This window comes from Papaver somniferum, chromosome 5 (genome assembly GCF_003573695.1).
Source record: "Papaver somniferum cultivar HN1 chromosome 5, ASM357369v1, whole genome shotgun sequence".
Classification (NCBI taxonomy): domain Eukaryota; kingdom Viridiplantae; phylum Streptophyta; class Magnoliopsida; order Ranunculales; family Papaveraceae; genus Papaver; species Papaver somniferum.
Window position 1 is genome coordinate 196,746,806 of NC_039362.1, and position 14,203 is coordinate 196,761,008.

The window sequence follows — 14,203 nt, forward strand, 5'->3', positions numbered from 1 at the left end:
AAATACCACATTCCTCTACCATTTTAACTCATACCTTCTTCCTATTAGATTTTCGAATGGTTCAATACATGTCTATGGCTCAATTCATAGAAGAGCAACATGCGGCCGAAAATCAAATAGTCGCACTTCGAGCTAGTGTGCAAAATGAATTAAGAAGAGGAAATAGTTGGAGAGTTGCACATCAGCGCAATTTTAACATGTTAGAAGATGAATGCATCTGCAAGAATTATGTTTTCTACACTAATCATCCAATCGTTGATGGTGCGTTACGTCTTATTCCATTTTGGGGACGCGTTTTAATGAAATTTGCTGGAAAGTCAACAATACCTAAGTTTTGTGGATGAACAACAATATTTAGCTTGCATACCTTTTGGAACCAACTGTAGTAATCATAGTCATTTTCTGGTTCTTGGATCAAATCCTGAGCTTCTTCCCAAGGTTCTCCATTATTTATCAACTTTATCCGATCATCATGTGAAGTAATTGTAGTTGTAGTGTTCCACCAACTTCACACAATTTGAATCCTCTGGTTTTTCCTTTCATGAAATATAAATGCTGCCAAGGATATCTTCTCAAGGATTCTCGAACAGGTTCGGGGAGTAACTCATAAATTTCACTTAGCTCAGACCACCCACCTCTTAATTTAGGTAACAAAACTCGCTCGGGATGGTTACATAAATGCGTAGATGTTACACCAGATCCAACTAGTTTCCTAACATTAGCGAACTCGTGCTCTTTATCCTAAACCCATACGATATCACTATCTGCAAAAGATTTCCCTTTTACTTTTCCTTTGTCTATCTGTTTTGGAACTACTCATTTCTTAAAAATTGTTCTGGTCTGCTCTCTACAGAAGGGACGAAAGAAAAAAATTTGTGAATGAAAACTGAAGGGAATAACGATATTTATAGGCTGTAGAGCACTGACCGTGGACCTGGCGGTCGCTAGTAGACCACTAACGGTGTAGTCTCGACCGCTAGGTGGAGACTCTATCGCTTATCCTTTTCCCCATAGTGACGAGGCCAGTTTGCGAAGCCAGTTTTTCAGGCCACCTGCCATGGAAAATGGGTAGGTTAGCCACCCCCATAGGAACCGGCCTAAGAGATGGTACCGCCACAAAAAGAAATCCATAGTGTTGCTTTGGAAAACACTTGGGCGGCTTAAGATAACATGGATTTGGTCCTTAGATATAAAGCCCATATAACGTAGAGCTCTGCAACAGAACATTTGCCGTGAAACACCCGTTCAAATATGCGACCAGAATAGCATTAGTCGATGCATTTTTAGATGCCGCAAGTATTTAATTATTTCTGGATAATCTTACTATGATGCATTTTTAGATACATTTTCGATAATATGAGAAATGCTTTTCATATGTAGAAAATATGCTTAGTGAAAAAAAGTTCAGTTTCAAGGTTTTTGTAAATAGCATTACTCATGATTTGATTTTGCGCTTTTATTGTCTCGAAACCAAAAACTGTTCAAATTATTTCCACAGGAGTTTCTGGGCATGCCAGTAATTCATTGCATCTGGTAGTTATAACTATCCTACTGAATGCACGAGATGGCAATGCATAAATTAGTTGTTATTTGTAATTGTGCAGATCCACCCCGAAATTCAAGTTCTCTCAACTTTGGTTCCTACACCTGAAGCAAACAATTCCATTACTCAATGCCAACAAAATACTGAAAAAGGAACTTGGGCAATTGTTGATTACCCCATTGATAACTTCCGATGCTGACAACATTCATAGTTCTTTCTTTAGTGGGAAGATCATTCAAGGTTACGTGCCAATTCATCTTGCTCCTCTCTTTCATTACTTTCAGTTCCATGAGCCTTACTCCCGTGCCTGGACCCAATCTCTTTCTTGTGTCTTCGTCTTTTACCCTTCTCCCATACGTCTCGCCATCTCTTCTTTGTCGAGCTCCAGCAGAACTACTATCCGTCTGCATTTCAAAGTCTGTGGTCTTGGGATACAATTCATGTGCAGGATTAGGGTAAGATTCTCTATTGGGGGGGATGAAAATCATATCTAACTTTTGCATCCATGAGGTTTCTCCAAACATAGATCTAGCCTGCTATCTCTGTCAATACTACCTCCCTTTCAGAAGCTATTTTCATCTTCATAGCAATGTCTTCTCATGTCACCCATCTTTCTCAAATGTGCCTCTTGAACAACTTCTTCCTCATGACTAGTTTCGCTTTCTTTTGATTATCCTGCTCACCCCTGATCTTGTTTTGCTGTTGTCACTGCTACGTTCTTATTAGATCATACCCCTCGTCAACATCCATCACTGCAGGTTAATCAGCTTTAGAGAGATAACTTGTATCTCCAGTAGCATCATTTGTGAGTGTCACATCCCTACTCATCTTTCCTAACACTTCGCAAATCATCTTTATTATAAAACAGAACCCCTCGCACCATCAACTTGAACATGAGATGATGACTCTGGGGTCTGATTCCATCACTGCTTCTACTTGACTCTGTTTCCTTTTTTTATAGAAACAGATATAATAAAGCATGCTGAGTTCAACGACTTGTACGTGAAGTTTGGAAGAAATTCAGCATACCATTCCCCAAGTATGTCAGATACGAAGTGCAATTAAGTATGGCTTGGAAATTGGATGCCTGCTAATATAGCTCTTCATTGGATAGTGAACCTAGCTAGGACTCCCCCATTTGGAGACTCTGAAGCTAGTCTTTGTTCATGAGGGTAGTCAGTAGAAGGATGATTATGAAACTACCAATTGGAGTGCTGTTTTTTTTTTCCTAAGCAAATATCAATTATAATAAAAAGAAGAAGTTTACAAAAAGTAACGGCAACTAAAGCCTAAGAAACTGTCCAACAAATTGCAGCAGGTAGCAATTGCCAAAGCACTAAACCAGCTTAAAACCAGTTGTATCAATTGGAGTGCTTTACGTATTCGGTGTCGTGTCTTTCTCTTGCACTCGTGCTGCATGACTAAATCAGTATCCATAATAAGTTTAGAGTTCAGACTTTGAGTATTTGGCATTCCCATTGCAATTGCCATGATACTCAAAGTCATGTTGATTGAGATCACCGTCCCTTTAAATGCATCTTCGAAAACCAACTCCACTAATTCTTTCTCTTCTCATTTTTTTTTACCTACTTCAGATCAGCTTATAGAGTGAAGATGAAAAAAAAAAATGTATATGGACATGTCATACGGAGACAATAATAACAGCATCATATTTACTATTACTACCCCCACCAAAGAGAGTGTCGAATGAGTCAAGTATCCAAATGGTACACTGTCGGACAATTACCCTTGATTCTTTGGTATCGGTACTGGGGTGTTCAGATTCATCCCTCCGACCGGCATCGAGGTTGATTTCTTTTTAATTTGGATCTGTTTATTTGTTTGATACATAGGGCAGAAGGATTTAAAGACTGTTGGTTCTACAGTACCTGTACCTGCATGAATTGTACACTGTTGTGGCTATTGCACTTGACCGCTCTAAAGGGCCAAAGAATGTCCCAACATGGGCCACACCCTACTCAATTTTATGACAACAAGAAAGAACGAGTACGTACTCCAAGTAGCCAAGCAAGAGTACAGCAATCCGTAATCATTCTAAAAAGGGAAATAAAGGAGGAGTACGTGCTCTATGTCTACAGGGAAGAGTGCACCGTTGTTGAAATGAGCTGTCGAATAACCGCCGAGGTGAATTAAGAAGGGAATATTTATTGTGTGGGTCCCCTGTGCTCTCCACCACCACTAATACTCGTTATATATCACGCATTCCTCATTCTCATTCTTAGAATTCAGAATTAAATCTAAAAATTTCAATCTTCAGAATTCTTCTTCTTCTTCTTCCTTGTAATGGCTGACGGAGGGAACACTGGTGGTGGTGCTGCTGGAAGTAGAAGAAGCACAAGAAGTAGAGGTTAGATATATACTCATTATTTGTTGTTCATGATTAAAGATGGTTTGTGTTATTTTTAGTCGATTTTGTTCATGAAAGAATCTCAAATGACTAATCAAATTCTAGCTAAAGAATGATCTGGAAATGTGTGATTGATGATTTCAACTTTGTATTGAAAGAGATTTCTTGAATCTTGCAAATTCCATCTGAGTAGTATTTGTAGTATTTTCATCATATAACTAATTATGAATTTGATGATAGCAGCTGCAGATCATCATGCTAATGTTGATGATGAAGAGAATGTGTTTGGAGATTTAGGGGACTTGGTCAATGTTGGTAAGTTTTTTACATCAACTCTGACAACTTTGGTGGTTGGTTTATTATGAATCTTGTGTTGATGAGCATTGATTTGATTCTTCATTCTTACAACTCAGTAGAATCAAATCTAAATTTCTTTCTTCATTATTCTTCTTCTTTCCTGGTAATGGCTGATAAAGGAAACACTGGTTCTCATGGCGATGCAGGAAACACTTGTAGTGGAAGAAGAAGAAGCATATGGAGAAAAGGTTAGATAATTGTTTGAATATATATATATATATATATATATATACATTGTTCATGAAAGCAACTGAGTAAACCAGAGTAATCAAATGTTTGATTTATGAGTTCAACTTTGTATTGAGTTTTAATTTCTAACTAGTTGTAGGATTTATGATTATTGAAAGAGATTTCTCAGATGAAGTTACCGTCCAAAGACTCATCTGAGTAGTATTAGTAGATATTTCTATATCTCTGCGAATATATACCAGTGTCTTATATGGATGTTGTCAAAATTGTTAAAACTAACCCGTAATTATGAGTTTGATGATAGCTGCAGATCATCATGCTCATGTTGATGAAGAACTTTGGTTTTCGGTTTGTTTTTTATGGATCTTGTGTTGATGAGTTTCGTTTGATGCTGTAGATCTAAATCCACTGCTAGTTTATGAAAATGTTGCTGCTGAGATTGGTGGGAATATGGTTAACCCTGCTGGTAAGCTTTTTTTGCAAACTCTTAAAGACTTAATTTGATTATGGAGTGATGATAATATGGGTTTGATCATAAGTGATGATGTTGGTTTAGATCCCAATGTTTTTCCTCAACAAAATCCTGCTCCGCTTGGAGGTTCAGAGGTTTCTATGGCTGCTGCTCCTATTGGAGAGGGTGAGTCTGTTTAATTAGTCTATGTTAAGTTAGAATTTTTATGATCTGTTGTTTGAAATTATGTCTACTGTTTGATTTATGAAAATTAATTTCTTCTTGAAACAAATTGTGCAAGTCTTGGTATTGGATTTTTACAATGAATTGATTCTTGGAATAGGGTTTTAGAGTGATCAAATATTTAATGAAAGTTGAATCGATTAACTCTTTGTTTAGGTGCTCCTCGAAATCAAGGACGTAGAAGGGACAGACACGACCAAGTTCACAACCCTCCACCACCACAACAACGTAGAACAAGAACCAGACGCGAGGCAGCTCAGAATCCGCAACCACCACAACCACAAGTTCCGATTGAACATGAGATCCCTGGCATGGCAGAGATTCCAGCGCACCTACGAGACCCGCCACACCGGCTGTACCGGTTGTGCAGGAAAAAGTTAACGAAGTCTGACTTAAAGGGTAATCTTACAATTACGGGTAAAAACAGGGCTTTTTTAATGCACAATGCAAAAGAGGCTAATATAGCAGTTTTCCCACTAGATGTTAACGTACAAATACTTAATGGTGCTGCTCCTCCCCTTAGTGCCCCCCTTTGGCTGAACAATCCAGGTGGAAGTGGTGATTATTTGACTTTGGCCTGGAGTGGGTTGTTTCCTCGCACGGATTTTCGCCTTGCTCAACAGCAGTACATTGATATGTGGTTCGAGATGACTCCTACATCAATGAATATCTACATCCAGCGGGGAGATCAAGCTAATGTTATCCAGGGAGTTTAATTAATATCTAGTACTTGATTTTTTATTTTAGTGTTCTCTATGTATGAATCTCTTAAAAATTAGACATGCATGGTCATTTATGGGAATCGACTTTATCAAGTTATCTGGTGATGTAAGTCAGTAAGTGCAATATTTCAGTTACTTAATTATGTAGTTCTCTAAATGCTTGTGTTTTAAGTTTTTCATCTATCCATTAGTGATACAGGAATTACAAGCCAAAGCATTTAATTAACCTTGTCTAATTCTTTTCAATTTTCTCTGCCTTGATCTGCCTTGACTTGCTACTAGTAGTAGCCTACTACTCATAAGTCTAAACTCACTGCCATATGCCTATACCCTCACCTACTTCATTCATTACTTTGATGCCAAAAGAAGATCTACACGAAATAATATCTAAGGTTTTGGCAAACAGGCTTGTTTCTGAGACTCAAAGTGCATACGTTGATGGAAGAAAAATTACCAACGACATTCTTATAGCGAATCAAGTGGTTGATTCAAAGATGAAAGATGGCTCTTAAGGTATATTTGCAAAATTGATTTGCTAAAATCACGATAATTTGGGTTGTTTTCATATTTTTTTTACCAGACCGTTGGGCTCAATATGCCGGAAGCAAGACAGAATATGAAGACAAGAACAAACCAAGTAACACATGAAGAAGATGAAGCAAATGTGCCATTTGTTTCCGCGAAAATGCTATGCACAGATCTATACTTCCCTTATTTATACAATCCTACTTTCTAAAATATCGTATGTTATAGAGTATGGTACACAAAAGTTGCAATACATTCCTAGGGAGCCCAAAAACACAGTACAAACTGAAGTTGTGTGTGTCTTGGAGGCGTAGTAGCTTTGGATCATTCCTCGTGTTTAGGCGTAGTAGCTTTGGTTTGTGTTGATTGCTTAGAAGAGCTAGATAAAGATTGGGTCATGTACGACTCTACTCATCTTAAAGCATTAACTTGATTTTCAAATGAAGCATAGCAAGGAAAAATAAAATGCTTGGCCGGTTCAATAATACGAATACAGTATACATAACAGGACAAGTAAGGCTAAATTAAAGACTTACATTCAAATCGCCAAACCATAACGTATAAGCAATTGCAACAGTTGGTGTCCTTCCCAATCCAGCTTTAGGTGATAAAATATATAATGAAAGTTGAATCGATTAACTCTTTGTTTAGGTGCTCCTTGAAATCAAGGACGTAGAAGGGCCAGACACGATCAAGTTGAGAACCCTCCACCACCACAACAACGTAGAACAAGAACCAGACGCGAGCCAGCTCAGAACCCGCAACCACCACATGACCACAACCACAAGTTCCGATTGAGCATCCAATCCCCGGCATGGCAGAGATTCCAGCGCACCTACAATACCCCGCCACACCGTCTGTACCAGTTGTGCAGGAAAAAGTTAACAAAGTCTGACTTAAAGGGTAATCTTACAATTACGGGTAACAACAGGCCTTTTTTAAAGCACAAGGCAAGTGACGCTAACATTGTTCTCCCACGCTGTATCGACGTACAACTACTTAATGGCCATCATGCTCCTCCCCTTAGTGCCTTCTTTTGGCTGAACAATCCAACCAGTGATGATTTTACTTTGGCCTGGAGTGCGTTTCTTCCTAGCATGCATATTCGCTTTGTTGAAAAGCAGTACGTTGATATGTGGTTCGAGATGACTACGACTAGAACAATGAACATTTACATCCAGGGAGATCAACGTTAAAGAAAGTAAAAAGAATATGTACTACTTGATTTTCTATTTTAGCCTTGTTCATGTAGTTCTCTTAAAAATCAGACATGGTCATCTATCGGAATCGACTTTAGTCAAGTTATCTGGTGATGTAAGGTCCAGTTTCAACTCTATCACTTAAATTCTTGTCTTGTCTTTACAAGCCAAAGCTTTTTAATCAACCTTGTCTTGTTCTTTTCAATGCCTTCAATTGTTTCTTCTCAAACTCACTGCCATATGCCTATAACTGAAATATAGATGATTGAAACAGAGGAATAAACTGAACAAGAAGGTGGCAAATTCTGGAGAGTGTAATAAAAATTGCTAAATATGTCCACCAGAAAATGAGCATACTATAAGCCATTTCCTTTCGATATTGGCAATTCTGTTCCGCACATAAAAAATAGAAGAACAAAAGCTGTTACTAGTGTCCAATTAATTGCCCATAAACGGAACCTTTTAGCTTCCGAATTTCATAAGAACATGAGGACAAGTCTGAAATAAAAATGTTTTAAAAAAAAAAACGGACGAAGTTCGTAAAACCTGAGCTTTTATGTTCCATAGATGCATCTTGTTTTCCTAACTTCTTTTGTTTCCAGAAATTTACTGCTATCCATGTTAGTAACAGCGAGAATCCAGTTACACTAACAACACTCAAAAATATCCCCATTAACAACTTAAGTTAAGTGAGGCACTTGTTGTCAGATTATGTAACTGTACTTTCTTTATGCAGTTCTGCCGATACCCTTTTTACATGGGAAAGGTTAGGGTTATTCAGTTGGAGTACACTGATATGAAAGAGAGCCTCCTGCAAGCTTCTCGTAAAGCTCTTGTTGGATCCCTTGGCTTCCTATAGGAGACTAGAGACTAGGGATGTACTTGGTTAAATTCACGATAAGTACTTGGTTTCTCATTCATTGAATAGGATATTTATACAATAAATGTCTTGGCTTGCAAGCCATAAACATTCCTAGAATAACTATTCTCAAAATATACGCCATTTCCTAATACCTTCCCTCAAGATGGAGCATGCAGATCACAAATGCCCATTTTGGACAAAAGAAATTGGACTGCACTGTTGTAGGAGTGTAGGAGGGAGATATGATCTTCCTTATGATAGCATCTCTTACCAGATGACAATCGACTTCTATATATTTTGTTCGCTCATGAAACACTGGATTCTGAGCAATGTATAGTGCTGATTAACTATCACAAAAGAGATTCATCCCATGGGTATGATGAACTCCTAAATCACCAAGTAATTGTTTCAACCACTTCAATTCACATGTCACTGCTGCCATAGATCTATATTCAGCTTCTGCTGAGGACCGCAACACTGTGTGCTGCTTTTTAGTCTTCCAAGAAACGGGAGAAAAACCAAGAATAATAAACCACCCAGTTAAAGAACGTCTACTCAATGGACAACTCGCCCAATCTGAATAACACCATCCTTTTAAATTAAGACTACTATCAGAACGCAGCAAAATTCCTTGTCCAGGGCTCTTCTTCAAATATCTGACTACACGAAGTGCTGCTTCCCAATGCTCCAATCTTGGTTGTTGCATAAACTGTGATAAGATGTGCATTGAGTAAGCCAAATCAGGTCTTGTAACTGACAGATAAATCAAACGACCAACCAATCTTCTATACTTTTCCCCATCTTCAAGAAATTTTTCCTTTGCCAATGCCAGTCGATGATTCGTCTCCATTGGAAATTCTGCAGGTTTAGCACCCAATAATCTTGTTTCCATTATCATATCTAATGCATATTTCCTGTGGCATATGTAGAAACCCTGTTTGCTACGAGCCACCTCCAATCCTAAGAAATACTTCAATTTTTCCAAATCCTTCATCTTAAAACACTGTCCCAAGTAATTTTTAAGATTATGAAGTCCAACAAGATCATTGCCTGCCACAATTAGATCATCCACATAAACTAAGAAATTAAGTTGCATTTTTCCTTTTGTCATAGTAAAAAGAGAATAATCTGAATATGATTGTTTAAAACCATAACACTAGTACAACAAGGGGATTCGGTCACGGTTAACCTAGTCATGGGGATGTATATTCCCGTGACCATAATTTGTACGGTTTCTAAATAACTAAACACTTACCTTTTAGACACGATATTTAGTTTGGTGTGTGTCTAAAACAACGAGGAGTGCTCCGTGATAAGGGCTCCCACGATCTCAAGTCCTCTCTGCTTCCCCACTTTCTTCGTTTCATTTTTTTTTTTTGAAGTGGTGGAGTGACTGGTTACCTCCTTCCATGAATTAACCACAATAACATTTCTAAATTCTGATCCAATTCACAAATCTTTCTGTAGAAAAGGATGCATGTTGTATTTGTCTATTTGATTGATTAATCAATTTCGTCCGAGATGTTTCTTTTCCGTTTCCCCAAAATTGAACGTGGAGTATATAAAAGATCCTAAATTAGGGTTCTTATGGGAACTGTTAGAATGTTGGTGGTGTAAAATTGAAACTTGTTTGCATGGGATTTTTGATTGTCGTTGCTGTCATGATGAAGCGAAATTGTAAGGTGGAAGTCTTCTCTTCTTTGTCTTTCATGTTTTCGGTTGTATGTTTTTTATTTGTTCTTCAATATTGGTATGTTACCGTAATCTAATTTATTTTGTACAATTGAATTTTATTGTGACTTCATTTTGATTTCTCTAGTAGTTCGTAAAATCACTGCAAACCCTAGATATAAATTTGGTTTTGAATTGTTTCTCAAATCCTCTTCCATTAATGTTGAATTCAAAGAATTGTGTTGCATAAAATGTGTAAACAAACTCAATATGTGATTGAGACTCGGAAGATTAGAATGTTAGTCTCGTTTTCTCTGTTTTTACCCTTCTCAAGAATATGTATCTCTACATTCTTGGTTTATAGTTACTTTCAGAAATTTGGAGTCCTGTTAGTTTCACTGGAAGCCTAAAATTGTTTCGGTATTTTCTTTCCTTTACTTTTTTGGTTGGTTGGGGTTCCAGGTAGAAAAAGCTGGTTTAAAGAAGCGACACATCACACTTGTATCTGCAGACTATTAAGTTTCATATTAGACTAATGTTTTACATTTGTGTGTTAACTCAGGTAAGTTCGAACATTTCTTTTTGAATTTTGGTGTCACTACATTGGCCGTTCATCTATGTAACATCCATACTTAAGCTTTGGATTCATATGATTAGCTTCTCTTTATGTAGTTAGCTGAGGGAAGATCATCAACAAGGGTGGAGAACTCATCCTAATTTTTTTATGGAGTGTTTATTCAATCTTTAGGGAAAATGCCATTTTTTCCCAGGTATCCATCTTAGAATTTCTCTGCCAATTTTTTTTTGGTCTTTCAATTTTTATGAGTTTGGGTTCCTAGATTTTCTACACATTGGTTGCTTAAATAATTTGGCTGCAGGTGATTTTTAGATAGAAGGAACGCCGGAGGTACTTGAACCTGCATCTGCATGCACTTTGGAGCTTCTAGGAATGCCTCACACACCTGAAAAATGCTATATGAAGGAGCGGAGTGATTTCTGCGCTGCGTGAATTGCTCAAGCAAGGCCTTTTATGTTGAAAGTTCTTTCAGAGTGCAATACTGGTCATGCTTCTTGGGCCATGCTCTGATTAAAGAGGTATGGTCGATTTCAATTGTTTCTCCATTGGCATCATTGCTAACTTTGTTGTTATATTTTCATGCAAGCGGAAAGATCTAGTATGTACCTCTCTTGAAACTTTTTACCAGTGTAAATTCTTGTTATGCTTTTTGTCTAGTTTGAAGGATGTATTTTTATTCTGATCCAACTGGAATTTATTAAATAGATTACTCTGGAAGCATCAGAAGGCATTGATTTGGTAGTGGATGTCCATTTTTCTAACAAACACAATTAGGAAAGCTTGGCAGTGCTACTGTTGTGTACAAGCTTGTGAAGCACGTAGTAGGAGTGCCACATGTATATCCTGACTGATTGTTTGGTCATCTTATTTGCAAATTAAGTTTGGTGTTCGTTTTAGAATCTTCGGATAACTGTTAATCATCATAGGTTCATTAAATCACTCGTTTCATGTTCTCAATAGATAATGGATATATATTGTACATAATTTGTTTGTTCCATGATGAGTCATTGTTATTGTTTTGATTTTGGTTTATGCCACGAAGACTGAATTGTATTGTTTCTCTTTAGTAGTAGTGGCAGCTTATAAGTCCACTATAGGTAGGTAATCTATGTTATAACTTCTATCCTACGTTTTTTCAGGCATTATGTGGCAGTTCTTGTCTTTTCCTATTACATGTTATTGGATGATTAAGATTATACATTCTGTTTGATCAAGAACAAGTGCTAGGATTTAGTAGCGATTTCCACGAATACACGATTGACTGTTGTCAGACTCAAATATGGAGGGCTATGGATCCATGCACCTATTGTGCTAGCCAAAGTGTGCATAAAGGTATACCTTTCTTAATTTCCGTCGAATCTTGCACGGCCTAGCTCTGCCCATACTAATTTTGCACAGTTTGTTCCCGTCAGTATGAAGAACGTAACCTTATTCACCTACTTTCATTGTGCCAAATCTAGTCATGCCAAGTTAGTATTTCGGATGAGATTTTGACTTGTGTATCTCCTGGTGGTCTTTGTTTAATGCACTGCATCAAAATACTATATTACATATTGTGTGAATCAACGTCCACTTGACGGCTGTACTTCCCTTTAGTACTGCTAATTTTGAAACTCGTAGTCAAGTCTTCGAAGAGAAGCCATTGGCTTATATTTCATACCATATTATAGATGATGCTAAAAAAAATAGGGGGATTTTTTTAAATATTTAGATGTAGATTTGTTTGTCCTTACTTTTCATGACTGTTAGGGTCTTATGTTTTTTATCCTAAATTGATCCACACATGACAGACAGTAACATTTTCAGTTTTCTTCATTTGCTTGCATTCTACAACTGTCTAAGAAGGAACTATATTAACAAGACTGCAGCTCATAATTTCCTATGTTGTAACATGTAGACCAAGGAACACAGGGTTGTGAAATCATTAAAGTTGCAAGAGAACCAAGTAAAATAGGGAGCAAAGAGAGTACAAAATTTGGTTAGCATTTTCGGGATTGATGCAGGCTTCGAGCAGCAATCCTGGATACAATCATGGAGTTTTTGAACATTGCATTATCAATTGATGCATTACTAATGACAATACATATATCCCTCAATGAACACTTAGTGGTAAGTAGGTCATTTATCCAATTACCTGCTAGTTTCCTTAGTACTACTGTTTTATTTTTGAATTAAGCAGACAAAATAACGAAGTTTTCAAAAAGGCCAAGATGTATTTATTCGACATTCAATCTTAAGAATTTTCTGTTTTTTCTTAAGTTGGTTCTTAGTGGATGCACCAAATGGTAGTTCACTGCCACTGAAGTTATGTTTGCATTCTCGATCATGTGGTTCATCTTTAGTTATGAGTTCTCGAAGTTTTACTCTATCTTGATGACATACTACTGTATATTTCAGGTAGCTGAAGTAAAGAGTTCACATCTTTCGATGTCTTCTACGTCTCCATGCGTTATAAACAAGATAGTATAACAAACTTGAATTTGAAAGTTTCTGACGACAAACGGGAGTTTCTGGATATCTTATTATTCCAAGTACTTTCAGAATTTTGTAGAGATATCTTCATCCATTTCTTGTTCGTTCATATTAACTGTATGTTGTACGTGTTTATGGAATATTGAGGAACTAACAGCTCCTAAATTCCACCCAAAATCAATGTACTCTGTTAATTGAGGCTGGAAAATTTCATATCGTGGATACATTGTTTGATTTGGAATCTAATTTCTATTTAATGTTAGCTACTGCGTTACCTATATTCGTTTTCATTGTATAAATGCTCGACCAACATGCAAACTCGTCACGGGGTAAAAATGTAATACGAGACCAGTGAGCAAATTTGGAGGCGGTGTCAGACGTAACCTGTGACCATAGGTCAAATTTGGACACGGTTCCTGTAAAATTTCGTCACTAAATAAATTTTGGTCACGGTGAATTAACGAGACTACATGTGACACTTTTGGCCTCGCAGGCTTTGGTCACGCTTTTCTAAAAATGAAATACCGTGACCATAATCCTTTAGTCATGGTGATATACCGTGGCTAAAGGGCATTTTTGTACTAGTGTAATTCTTCAAAGTTGTGGACAACTTTGCAAACCAACACCTAGGCGCCTGTTTTAGACCATATAATGATTTTTTCATTCTACAAACCATATTAGAATTTCCTTTGGAAAACCCTGGAGGTATCTTCATATACACTTCTTCCTCCAAATCACCATGAAGGAATGCATTGTGTACATCCATTTGATGCACTTCCCAATTCTTAATTGTTGCAATAGCTAGAAAAGTACGAACTGTTGTCATCTTTGCTACTGGCGCAAATGTTTCATTATAATCCAATCCTTCAACTTGATAATTACCAAATATCACCAATCTTGCATTTAGACGTATTAAATTCCCATTTTCATCACGCTTCTCAGTATAAATCCATTTACTTCCTAATGCCTTCTTACCAGGTGGTAATTCTTCCAATTCTCATGTTCCTTGTTCCTCAAGAGCTCT

The 14,203-nt window shown here is 37.2% G+C and overlaps 1 long non-coding RNA gene across 1 annotated transcript; it reads left to right on the forward strand.

The window, feature by feature from the left end:
- Window positions 1–9,805: 9,805 nt before the first annotated feature.
- Window positions 9,806–13,372, forward strand: LOC113278433. Its single transcript, XR_003325519.1, has 7 exons — window positions 9,806–10,141; window positions 10,593–10,692; window positions 10,803–10,900; window positions 11,009–11,225; window positions 11,847–12,039; window positions 12,605–12,816; window positions 13,105–13,372. It is a non-coding gene; the product is annotated as an uncharacterized LOC113278433 (long non-coding RNA).
- The last annotated feature ends 831 nt before the right edge of the window (window positions 13,373–14,203 follow it).